The sequence below is a fragment of the Oncorhynchus gorbuscha genome, linkage group LG04 (assembly GCF_021184085.1).
Source record: "Oncorhynchus gorbuscha isolate QuinsamMale2020 ecotype Even-year linkage group LG04, OgorEven_v1.0, whole genome shotgun sequence".
NCBI lineage: Eukaryota > Metazoa > Chordata > Actinopteri > Salmoniformes > Salmonidae > Oncorhynchus > Oncorhynchus gorbuscha.
Window position 1 is genome coordinate 6,054,207 of NC_060176.1, and position 12,000 is coordinate 6,066,206.

Below are 12,000 nucleotides of genomic sequence, written 5' to 3' on the forward strand. Positions count from 1 at the left end.
TTGAAGAGGCGCTGCTGCGCCTTCTTCACCACGCTGTCTGTGTGGGTGGACCAATTCAGTTTGTCTGTGACGTGCACGCTGTCTGCTGTTTCCTGAAGTCCACGATCATCTCCTTTGTTTTGTTGACGTTGAGTGTGAGGTTATTTTCCTGACACCACACTCCGAGGGCCCTCACCTCCTCCCTGTAGGCCGTCTCGTCGTTGTTGCTAATAAAGCCTACCACTGTAGTGTCGTCTGCAAACCTGATGATTGAGTTGGAGGCGTGCATGGCCACGCAGTCGTGGGTGAACAGGGAGTACAGGACACCCCTGTGTGTTATTTTTGACCATGAAGCTTGTACAAGGATGTTGTTGTGTACAAGAGACCGGCACTATTCAGTGGCCCTCTGAGGCAGGTTGAAGAGGCTGACTTCCTATCTCCTGGCCAATCATATGTCAGGAACACAGGACAACACATCACACTTCCATGCCCAATTCCCTCCTCCACCTCAGACCCGGTACCATAACTCTGATGCCAGAGTTTCAGTGGAGGGTGTATTTTTTAGGAAGTCGGCAGGAAGCAATCTGGTCGTTGCGACCCCACATCTGCCCTGCTAATGAGAGGGCTGGCCGTGTCCCAACTTCACCTCCCACCACATCTCCCCTTAGCTTTCACACACACTGTCCTCTCCTCACCCGCACTCTGCACTCCACACAGGTCACGCCCTCCAAGCAACCAGTGGACAAACACTGACACACACAACAGTCACAATGCACTTCTACACACATCCAAAGAATACAGCAGTACTCACCAACACCCCTTAACCTGTTCCAAACACGCGCATTCACGCACATATACGCACGCACACACACAGACTCTCTCTCTCAATATACTTGAACACACACCCTTACAAATCTGACACAAACAAGGACCATCAAACTAACCAACACACATAAACACTGAGAACTCAGAAACTCCTTCTTAGTCCACTCCCCCTCCAACTTAAAGAGTTTGTTGATGCTTAGTGCCAGACACTGTGCAGTTAAGCAGAAATGAAAGTGTAATTGCCACTATAGATCCAGTGCATACGGAAATAATACAAGCAGGCATTCATGCATTTAACCACGCCATCAGCCCTCTCTCTCTCTAGCTGGAAAACCAGAGTCATTACCAGAATATATTTTTATTGTGCTTTCTAAAAGCCATCCGAGATGAATCACGCTATCAGGGTTGGCAAGTTCGCCCACCGACATGGAGCTTACATATTAACTCAAAACAAAGCTGCTTAATGTACCTGCGTTCTGAAATGGCCCAAAATCACTTGATTGGTGGTTATTGCATTTCTGGGCCTGTGTGTGTGTGTGTGTGTGTGTGTGTGTGTGTGTGTGTGTGTGTGTGTGTGTGTGTGTGTGTGTGTGTGTGTGTGTGTGTGTGTGTGTGTGTGTGTGTGTGTGTGTGTGTGTGTGTGTGTGTGTGTGTGTGTGTGTGTGTGTGTGTGTGTGTGTGTGTGTGTGTGTGAGACAGAGAGAGAGAGAGAGATAGAAGAGAGAGAGAGAGAGAGACAGAGCGAGAGAGAGAGAGAGAGAGAGAGAGAGAGAGAGAGAGAGAGAGAGAGAGAGAGAGAGAGAGAGAGAGAGAGAGAGAGAGAGAGAGAGAGAGAGAAGAAGAGAGAGAGAGAGAGAGAGAGAGAGAGAGAGAGAGAGAGAGAGAGAGAGAGAGAGAGAGAGAGAGAGAGAGAGAGAGAGAGAGAGAGAGAGAGAGAACGAGAGAGAGAGTCTCTGCACTGTACTGTACAGGCAGAGCCCTTATTGGACTGCTGAAAAGAACAATAGGGGGAGAGAGAGGAAGAGAGAGGGAGGAGAGGGAGGAGAGGGGGAGCAGCCCCAGACCCACTAAGTATGCAGCCCTTTCCCAGTCATGAGGATAAACTCTGGTGCCCAAACACTAGGCATGCCCTGGAGCTGTTGTCAGGGGACAGACTAGGGTCCCCCTGCCACATCATAACTCACACGGGCACAAATTACCTGAGGGTCCAGCAGGAAAGGGTGGCCACAGCACTTAAGGGAGTGATCGAAAAAGCTTATTCCACATTCCACAATGCACATGTGGTTATCTCAACCCTACTACCATGAAAAGAAAGCATTTTGCAGGACTGTGCCTCAAAACCTAATGTCTATCTGGCCCACCACTCCACCCTGGACTTGAACAGCCTTCACCATCAGTTCGACCGCTATAAGGCAGCAATCCCAACTTTTGCTAGGGACCTGAAGGACATCACCCTTAACCATAGCCCTAGCACCTCACACAGGAGCAACAGAGCAACGGACACCCTGCCCAGACTAGCGAGACACCCTCCGAGGCCTGCAAGACACCCTCCCGAAGGACCTACACCGAGAGAACCCACGCCAAGAGGACCAACACCCAGACCATAGCATCACCAACCACACCCCAACCAGCTAAGACATCCCAAGCAAATCCTAGCCACGCAATATATAGCCCCCCATATCAGGCCTATGCCACTTTCCTTCCCACCCCATACCCCCCGCCCCTTTAGAAAGGACCTCAACATGACAGCAGGACATATGCCCAGGCCGTGAGCAGGGCAACAGTGACCTAAGAGGTATGTATCAGATTCTCAACATGCTCTGCTCACACCTACTGTAATGGTCCGGGCCTAAACCACAAAAGAACAACACCAGACACTATGGAACACAAAGCTTTTACTATCTCATCCTGGAATATACAAGGTCTGAGGACATCTGCTATTGGCCTAAAGAGCAGGAACACAGACTTCATGAAATAAATTGAAATACAGACATTGTCATCCTGAAGGAAACATGGTATACAAGAGACTGGTTGCCCTCTAGGTTACAGAAAGCTGGTAGTCCCATCCACCAAACTAACAGGTGTGAAACAGGGAAGAGACTCAGGGGGTATGCAAATTTGGTATAGAGCAGACATAACTCAACCTATTAAATTAGTGAAAACAGGAACATTTTACATTTGGATAGAAATGAATAAGGAAATGATTTCAACAGAGCAAAAATGTCCTCATGTATGCTACCTATATCCCCCCAATAGAATCCCTATACTTTAACAATGACAGCTTCTCCATCCTAGAGGGTGGGATCAACCATTTCCAGACCCAGGGACATGTACTGTACTAGTCTGTGGCGATCTAAATGCCAGAACTGGACAAGAACCTGACACCCTCAGCACTAGAGATGACAGCATTCCCTCCCCTATATTCCCCACCAGACACAACTAGGACAACATAACTAACAATAACGGGTCACAACTCCTACACCTCTGTCGGACGCTGGGTATGAACAAAGTCATTGGTAGGCTACTCCTACGGTAGGTACACCTAAAGCTCATCTCTTGGCAGTAGTACTGTAAACTACGATCACTGACCTCAACCCAGTCTCTTAGAGCATTCACAGTCAGTACACTGAGACCACTATCAGATCACAGCAAAATCATACTCTACTTGAACAGAGCTATGCTCAATCATGAGGCATCAAAGCCAAAGGAACTGAATAATAAAAATAAATTCTATAGATGTGTTTTGACGTTGGCCTGGGGATGGTTTATGACAGTCATAAATACCTCTTACCCCTTTTTCCTCTCTCTACCCTACTGATGTTCCATTTGCAAAACCCTTGGTTAACATAGAGACTCTGGGAACATCAGAAGGTGGGGGGAAATTAACTATATTCTGGTAATCCGACCAATTGAACATATGCGGTGGTACTTAATGAATATGATGTCAGTTCGGTTGTCATCTGAGACATTCTCATCAATAAGATGACATAAACTCTACAGTGGAAAGTCTACACATCAGAGTTATCGGATTCACATGGAAATGTAATTCAATTTAAATGTGTGAATATGAAATTATTTGTGATGGGATGAAATGTGATTTTATCTTCTAAAATGTGAGATTTGGGTTTTCATAAGGTAGGTCTCTGCTCAATCAGTGGCCTGCCCCTGTGAAGGGACATGGGCTATAAAACTTTTCAAACACGCCCTCCTCTCCCTTCCTATATAAAGCCTTGACGACAATATAACCATCTGTTCCGAGGATGTGAGGATAGTGAAGGTGTAAACTTGGCAGTAGAAAACCTAAACAGTATATTTGACCTATCAGCTTCAATATCAAATATAAAATGTTCAAGCAGACAACCTAAGAAAATTAACAACAATGACAAATGGTTTGATAAAGAATGCAAAAACCTAAGAAGGAAATGGAGAAACCTATCCAACCAAAAACATAGAGAACCAGAAAAACTGAGCCTTCACTATGGTGAATCACTAAAACAATGTGGAAATACACTACCGAAAATGAAAAAACAACACGTCAGAAATCAGCTCAATGTAATTTTAGTTTAGTTTAGTTTATTCATTCGACCATTTAAAAAAGCAAGTACACATAAAACTATAGGATTTTTAATTAATTTATTTGCAAATTATGGTGAAAATAAGTATTTGGTCAATAACAAAAGTTTATCTCAATACTTTGTTATATACCCTTTGTTGGCAATGACAGAGGTCAAACGTCTTCTGTAAGTCTTCACAAGGTTTTCACACACTGTTGCTGGTATTTTGGCCCATTCCTCCATGCAGATCTCCTCTAGAGCAGTGATGTTTTGGGGCTGTTTCTGGGCAACACGGACTTTCAACTCCCTCCAAAGATTTTCTATGGGGTTGAGATCTGGAGACTGGCTAGGCCACTCCAGGACATTGAAATGCTTCCTACGAAGCCACTCCTTCATTGCCCGGGCGGTGTGTTTGGGATCATTGTCATGCTGAAAGACCCAGCCACGTTTCATCTTCAATGCCCTTGCTGATGGAAGGAGGTTTTCACTTAAAATCTCATGATACATGGCCCCATTCATTCTTTCCTTTACACGGATCAGTCGTCCTGGTCCCTTTTCAGAAAAACAGCCCCAAAGCATGATGTTTCCACCCCCATGCTTCACAGTAGGTATAGTGTTCTTTGGATGCAACTCAGCATTCTTTGTCCTCCAAACACGACAAGTTGAGGTTTTACCAAAAAGTTATATTTGGTTTCATCTGACCATATGACATTCTCCCAATCTTCATCTGGATCATCCAAATGCGTGTGGGGGACCTAGTTTTTGCTCACCGTTCTTGTGATCATTTTGACCCCACAGTGTGAGATCTTGCGTGGAGCCCCAGATCGAGTGGTCTTGTATGTCTTCCATTTCCTAATAATTGCTCCCACAGTTGATTTCTTCAAACCAAGCTGCTTACCTATTGCAGATTGAGTCTTCCCAGCCTGGTGCAGGTCTACAATTTTGTTTCTGGTGTCCTTTGCCAGCTCTTTGGTCTTGGCCATAGTAGAGTTTGGAGTGTGACTGTTTGAGGTTGTGGACAGGTGTCTTTTATACTGATAACAAGTTCAAACAGGTGCCATTAATACAGGTAACAAGTGGAGGACAGAGGAGCCTCTTAAATAAGAGGTTACAGGTCTGTGAGAGCCAGAAATATTGCTTGTTTGTAGGTGACCAAATACTTATTTTCCACCATAATTTGCAAATAAATTCATTAAAAATCCTACAATGTGATTTTCTGGATTTTCTTTCTCTCATATATGCCTTCTCATCTTTTTAAGTGGGAGAACTTGCACAATTGGTGGCTGACTAAATACTTTTTGCCCCACTGTAGGCCACTCCTGTGTTCCAATGGCACGTTGTGTTAGTTAATTCAAGTTAATCATTTTAAAAGGCTAATTGATCGTTAGAAAACTATTTGGCAATTATGTTAGCATGGCTGAAAACTATTGTTCTGATTGCGTATCTGAGTATCTGGAGTATCTGGAGCATCAGCATTTGTGGGATCGATTACAGGCTCAAAATGGCCAGAAACAAAGAACTTTCTTCTGAAACTCGTCAGTCTATTCTTGTTCTGAGAAATGAAGGCCATTCCATGCGAGGAATTGCCAAGAAACTGAAGATCTCGTACAATGCTGTGTACTACTCCCTTCACTGAACAGTGCAAACTGGCTCTAACCAGAATAGAAAGTGGAGTGGGAGGCCCTGGTACACAACGGAGTAAGAGGACAAGTACATTAGAGTGTCTAGTTTGAGAAACAGGCGCCTCACAAGTCCTCAACTGGCAGCTTCATTAAATAGTACCCACAAAACACTAATCTCAACGTCAACAGTGAAGAAGCGACTCCGGGATGCTGCCTTATAGGAAGAGTTGCAAAGAAAAAGCCATATCTCAGACTGGCCAATAAAAAGAAAGATTAAGATGAAAAAAGAACACAGACACTGGACAGACACTGCCTATAAGGCTAGCATCCCGGAGATGCTAGCCTTAAAATTGAACAAAGACAGACAGAGACAGAGAAGGCCCACCTCATGGACAGTGGGTGTTAGTGTGGAACCAGTAAATACTAGGGCCCGTGGTATGTCTCTAGCCATAACAGCTATGACTAGAGACTCCTCTCCCTTCTAGGAGACACACGCAATTAAAAGAGACAGTCAAAAACACAATGCATTGTTCTACACAACCCACTTAATTCATCTTGGACAAATGATTGAACATTGTGACCTGGAAAAACACATAAAACACAAACTGCTGGTTATAGTACAATAGCCTGAAAGTGGAGGCATGGACCTTGGAATTATGTAAATAACACAGTGGCAATGTAATGAAAGTATACACAGCCAGGAAACTACCTAAACGGTCACTCTCTCTTTCTCTCTGCCAACACTATTCCTCTCCTGAATGTTTCTTTGTCACACTGTTTCCATCCAGCGTGTAAACTTTATATGGAGTGCTGGCTACATGACATCAGTAGCGTGGCAATGGAAGTTAACAGTGGTGGGAACATTGGTATCATATCTGAAGCAACATCACACACACACACACACACACACACACACACACACACACACACACACACACACACACACACACACACACACACACACACACACACACACACACACACACACACACACACACACACACACACACACACACACACACACACACACACACACACACACACACACACACACACACACAGTGTGTAAAAGCTCTTTAGCAGGCCTCTGATGGGCCTAGCTGACTCATGGAGCTGTGCCACCCTTCTGATTGCTAATTAGTATCAGAAACAACCGACTGGCTCGGCATTGGAACAACTTGAGGACTTCCAGCACGAACAAATGTCAACTCCTCTAATTGTCTCTTTCTTCTCCTCCACTTCCTCCCTTCCTCCATCCACTCCTCCCTCTCTCCATTCCTCTCTCCGCAGACTCCAGGGCACACATAGGAGAGTGGTGCCACCCAAGGATAGGGATGTGTTTCCCAGGTGACAACACCCTGATTTTCCTCAGACACTGTGGGCGATGGAGAGCAGAGCAGAGGGGCTATTAAGAGAGTTGATTTAGTTATCTACCATTGGTTACTGGTAGTAATGGAATTCTACTCAGGAGATAGAAAATAGGATGTATATCTACAGGTCTGTTGTGGTTCCTTCACTAAAATAGTCTTACTGTAGGAACCCCCCCCCCCCTCTCTCTTTCTTTCTCTCCCTCTCTCTTGAACTCTCCCTCCTTAATTAACATTAGCATACAGTAAGAATTTTCCCTCCCTTCCCTCCCTCCCTCCCTCCCCCTCCCTCCCTCCCTCCCTCCCTCCCTCCCTCCCTCCCTCCCTCCCTCCCTCCCTCCCTCCCTGTCTTTCTGCCCCGTCTCTCTCCCTCTCTCTCCCTCTCCCCATCTCCATTTACACCATGACCCTAGGCTACACCAATCACTCCGCCCGCCTGCCTTGATCTAAACGCAGCCTAATGTAAGATTACACAAACTAAAGGCTGAAATTATACTTCTTTGTCTGCTCCAGGAATAGAGCTGCATAGTGCTGGGAGAAACGTAATTTAGGCCAGCTAAATTAGCATGACTGCGAGAATGAGAGAGAGAGAGAGAGAGAGAGAGAGTGGTGAATGGATACCGCCTCGTCTCCTCGTCTAAGTGAGCGCCGGCCTTTAAGGGCTTAATGGAACCAATTATTAGGAGGATCTCCGCGCCGTCTGCTCCTGGTGCCACTCGATTGTTCTCGTTATAAATGTCCCTCCCCTGACAGACACAGGCTTCACCGTGGCCCACCACCCGCCCGCCTGCTCACTCTCACTCTCCGGCTCTTGTATCAACGAGAAGGTCAATAGACTGCTCTTTTCAGCTCTTGAACCTTTCCATATTTCTTAATTAGGCCAAGCGCTATGTAAAGATGGAGCTTGGCTGGCTGGCTGTGGCACACCCTCATACACTGGCGCACACACGCGCGTGCACGCACGCACACACACACACACACACACAAACACGCACGCACGCACACACACACACACAAACACAATGCTCATGTCTAATAGATAACAGAGAACACATACAGTGCCTTCGGAAAGTATTCAGACCCCTTGACTTGATTCCTCATTTTGTTCTGTTACAGCCTGAATTCAGAATTGATTACATATTTTTTCTCACCTACCTCACACAATACATAATTTTAACAAAGTGAAAACATGTTTTTATTTTTACAAATCTATTGAGAACTAAACGCAAAAAGACCTTTGCGATTACAACTGTGAGTCTTTCTGGGTAAGTCTCTAAGAGCTTTCCACACCTAGATTATACAGTTTTTGCCCATTATTATCTTATTATCTTCAACAAGCTCTGTTAAGTTGGTTGTTGATCATTGCTAGACAGCCATTTTTAAGTCTTGCCATAGATTTTCAAGCAGATTTCAATCAAAACTCGGCCACTCAGGAACATTCACTGTCTTCTTGGTAAGCAACTCCAGTGTAGATTTCACCTTGTGTTTTAGGTTATTGTCTTGCTGAAAGGTGAATTCACCTCACAGTGTCGAGTGGAAAGCAGACTGATCCAGATTTTCCTCTATGATTTTGCCTATGCATTGCCTATGCCTCCATTACACGTATTTTATCCAGAAAAACTCCCCAGTTCTTAGCAATTACAAGCGTTCTCATAACATGATGCAGCCACAGCTATGCTTGAAAATATAGTGAGTGGTACTCAGTAATGTGTTATATTGGATTTGCCCAAAACATACCACTTTGTATTCATGACAAAAAGTGAATTGGCTTGCCACATTTTTGGTGCAGTATTAATGTAGTGCCTTGTTGCAAACAGGATGCATGTTTTGGAATATTTGTATTCTGTACAGGCATCCTTCTTATCACTCTGTCATTTAGGATAGTATTGTGGAGTAACTGCAAAGTTTTTGATCCATCCTCAGTGTTCTCCTATCACAGCCATTAAACTCTGTAACTGTTTTAAAGTCACCATTGGCCTCATGGTGAAATCCCTGAGCGATTTCCTTCCTCTCCGGCAACTGCGTTAGGAAGGACCCCTGTATCTTTGTAATGACTGGGTGTATTGATACACCATCTAAAATGTAATGAATAACTTCACCAGGACCAATGGCATATTCAATGTCTGCTTCTTTTATATTTTTACCCATCTAACAATAGGTGCCCTTGTTAGCAAGGCATTGGAATACCTCGCTGGTCTCCCTGGTTGAATATGTGTTTGAAATTCACGACTCAACTGTATTTTGTATTTGTATTAATTAAGGATCCCCATTATCTGCTGCTACTCTTCCCAGGGTCCACTGCCCCTATACTATTTTGAAAACATTACAATACATTCATGACAGAATTCACAACGCACTAAGTGTGTGCCCACAGGCCAATACTACACTACCACATATCTACAGCGCAAAATCCATGTGTACTTGTGTGTATAGTGTTTATGTAATCATGTGTGTGTATGCATGTGTCTGTGCCTATGTTTGTGTTACTTCACAGTCCCCGCTGTTCCATAAGGTGTATTTTTACCTGCTTTTTAAATCTGATTCTACTGTTGCATCAGTTACCTGTTGGGGAATAGAGTTCCATGTAGTCATGGCTCTATGTAGTACTGCGTGCTTCCCATAGTCTGTTCTGGACTTGGGGACTGTGAAGAGACCTCTGGTGGCATGTCTTTTGGGGTATGCTGTGTGCTAGCTAGCATTTTAAACAGACAGCTAGGTACCTTCAGCTTGTCAACACCACTTACAAAAACAAGTAACGAGGAAGTCAATCTCTCTTCCACTTTGAGCCATGAGAGATTGACATGCCTGTAATTAATGTTAGCTCTCCGTGTACTTTTAAGGGCCAGCCGTGCTGCCATGTTCTGAGCCAACTGCAATTTTCACAAGTCCCTCTTTGTAGCACCAGACCACACTACTGAACAGTAGTCCAGGTGCAACAAAACCAGGGCCTGTAGGACCTGTCTTGTTGATACTGTTGTTATATTGAGATTTTTTGTCACTGGCCTACACATAATATCCTATAATGTCAAAAAAATTGAAATTTGTACAATTTAATAAAAAATGAAGTTGAAATGTCTTGAGTCCATAAGTATTCACCCCCTTTGTTATGGCAAGCCTAAATAAATTCAGAAACAAATATTGTTCTCTATCAAAAATGACAAGCCACCGTGGTCTGACAATCTGGATGAAAAATTACTAAGGATAATAGCGGACGATATTGCCACTCCTATTTGCTACATCTTCAATTTAAGCCTACTAGAAAGTGTCTGCCCTCAGGCCTGAAGGGAAGCTAAAGTTATTCCGCTACCCAAGAATAGTAAATCCCCCTTTACTGGCTCAAATAGCCTACCAATCAGTTTGTTACCAACCCTTAGTTAACTTCTGTAAAAAATTGTGTTTGACCAGATACAATGCTATTTCACAGTAAACAAATTGACAACAGACTTTCAGCACGCATATTGAGAAGGACACTCAACAAGCACGGCACTTACACAAATGACTGATGATTAGCTTAGAGAAATTGATGAGAAAATTCTTCTGTGGGCTGTCTTGTTAGCTTTTGACATTATCGATCATAGTCTGCTGCTGGAAAAACTTCTGTATTATGGCTTTACATCCCCTGCTACAATGTGGATAGAGAGTTACTTGTCTAGCAGAACACAGAGGGTGTTTTTTAACGGAAGCCTCTCAAACATAATCCAGGTAGAAGCAGGAATACCCCAGGGTAGCTGTTTAGACCCCTTTCTTTTTTCATTCTTTACTAACAACATGCCACTGGCTTTGAGTAAGGCTAGTGTGTCTATGTATGCGGATGACTCAACACTATACACTTCAGCTACTAAAGCAACTGAAATGACTGTGTTACAGCCTGAATTTTAAATACAGGCTGAAACACAACAAAATGTGGAACAAGTCAAGTGGAGTGAATACTTTCTGAGAGGTAGGGAGCTGTGGTTCTTTTCTGTCAGTTTAAGGCATTTTGTGTGAGGATGGGGTGGGGTGTTCTCCATTTCTGAGAGGTAGGAAGCTGTGGTTCTTTTCTGTCAGTTTAAGGCATTTTGTGTGAGGATGGGGTGGGGTGTTCTCCATTTCTGAGAGGTAGGGAGCTGTGGTTCTTTTCTGTCAGTTTAAGGCATTTTGTGTGAGGATGGGGTGGGGTGTTCTCCATTTCTGAGAGGTAGGGAGCTGTGGTTCTTTTCTGTCAGTTTAAGGCATTTTGTGTGAGGATGGGGTGGGGTGTTCTCCATTTCTGAGAGGTAGGGAGCTGTGGTTCTTTTCTGTCAGTTTAAGGCATTTTGTGTGAGGATGGGGTGGGGTGTTCTCCATTTCTGAGAGGTGGGGAGCTGTTAAAGATACATTTTAAAATGATAGAATTATAAGCACAAACTATGTATAGTTGAAGCAATAGTTCCCCTTCTATGACATACCCAAAAGCATTATAAACTACTGGTCAAACAAGAGACAACACCTGACAACTCTGAGCCTGGTGTTTTACACCTCAACACAACCAGAACACTGCAAGTTCATGACAGTGATGTTTATTTACTGTTGCAATGATATTGCATCTGTTATTATCATCATCAGGGATAGGAAATAGGAGAAATGCTGATTTCCTTTGAAAAATGATGTTTGTGACACTCACTTTCTCATTCC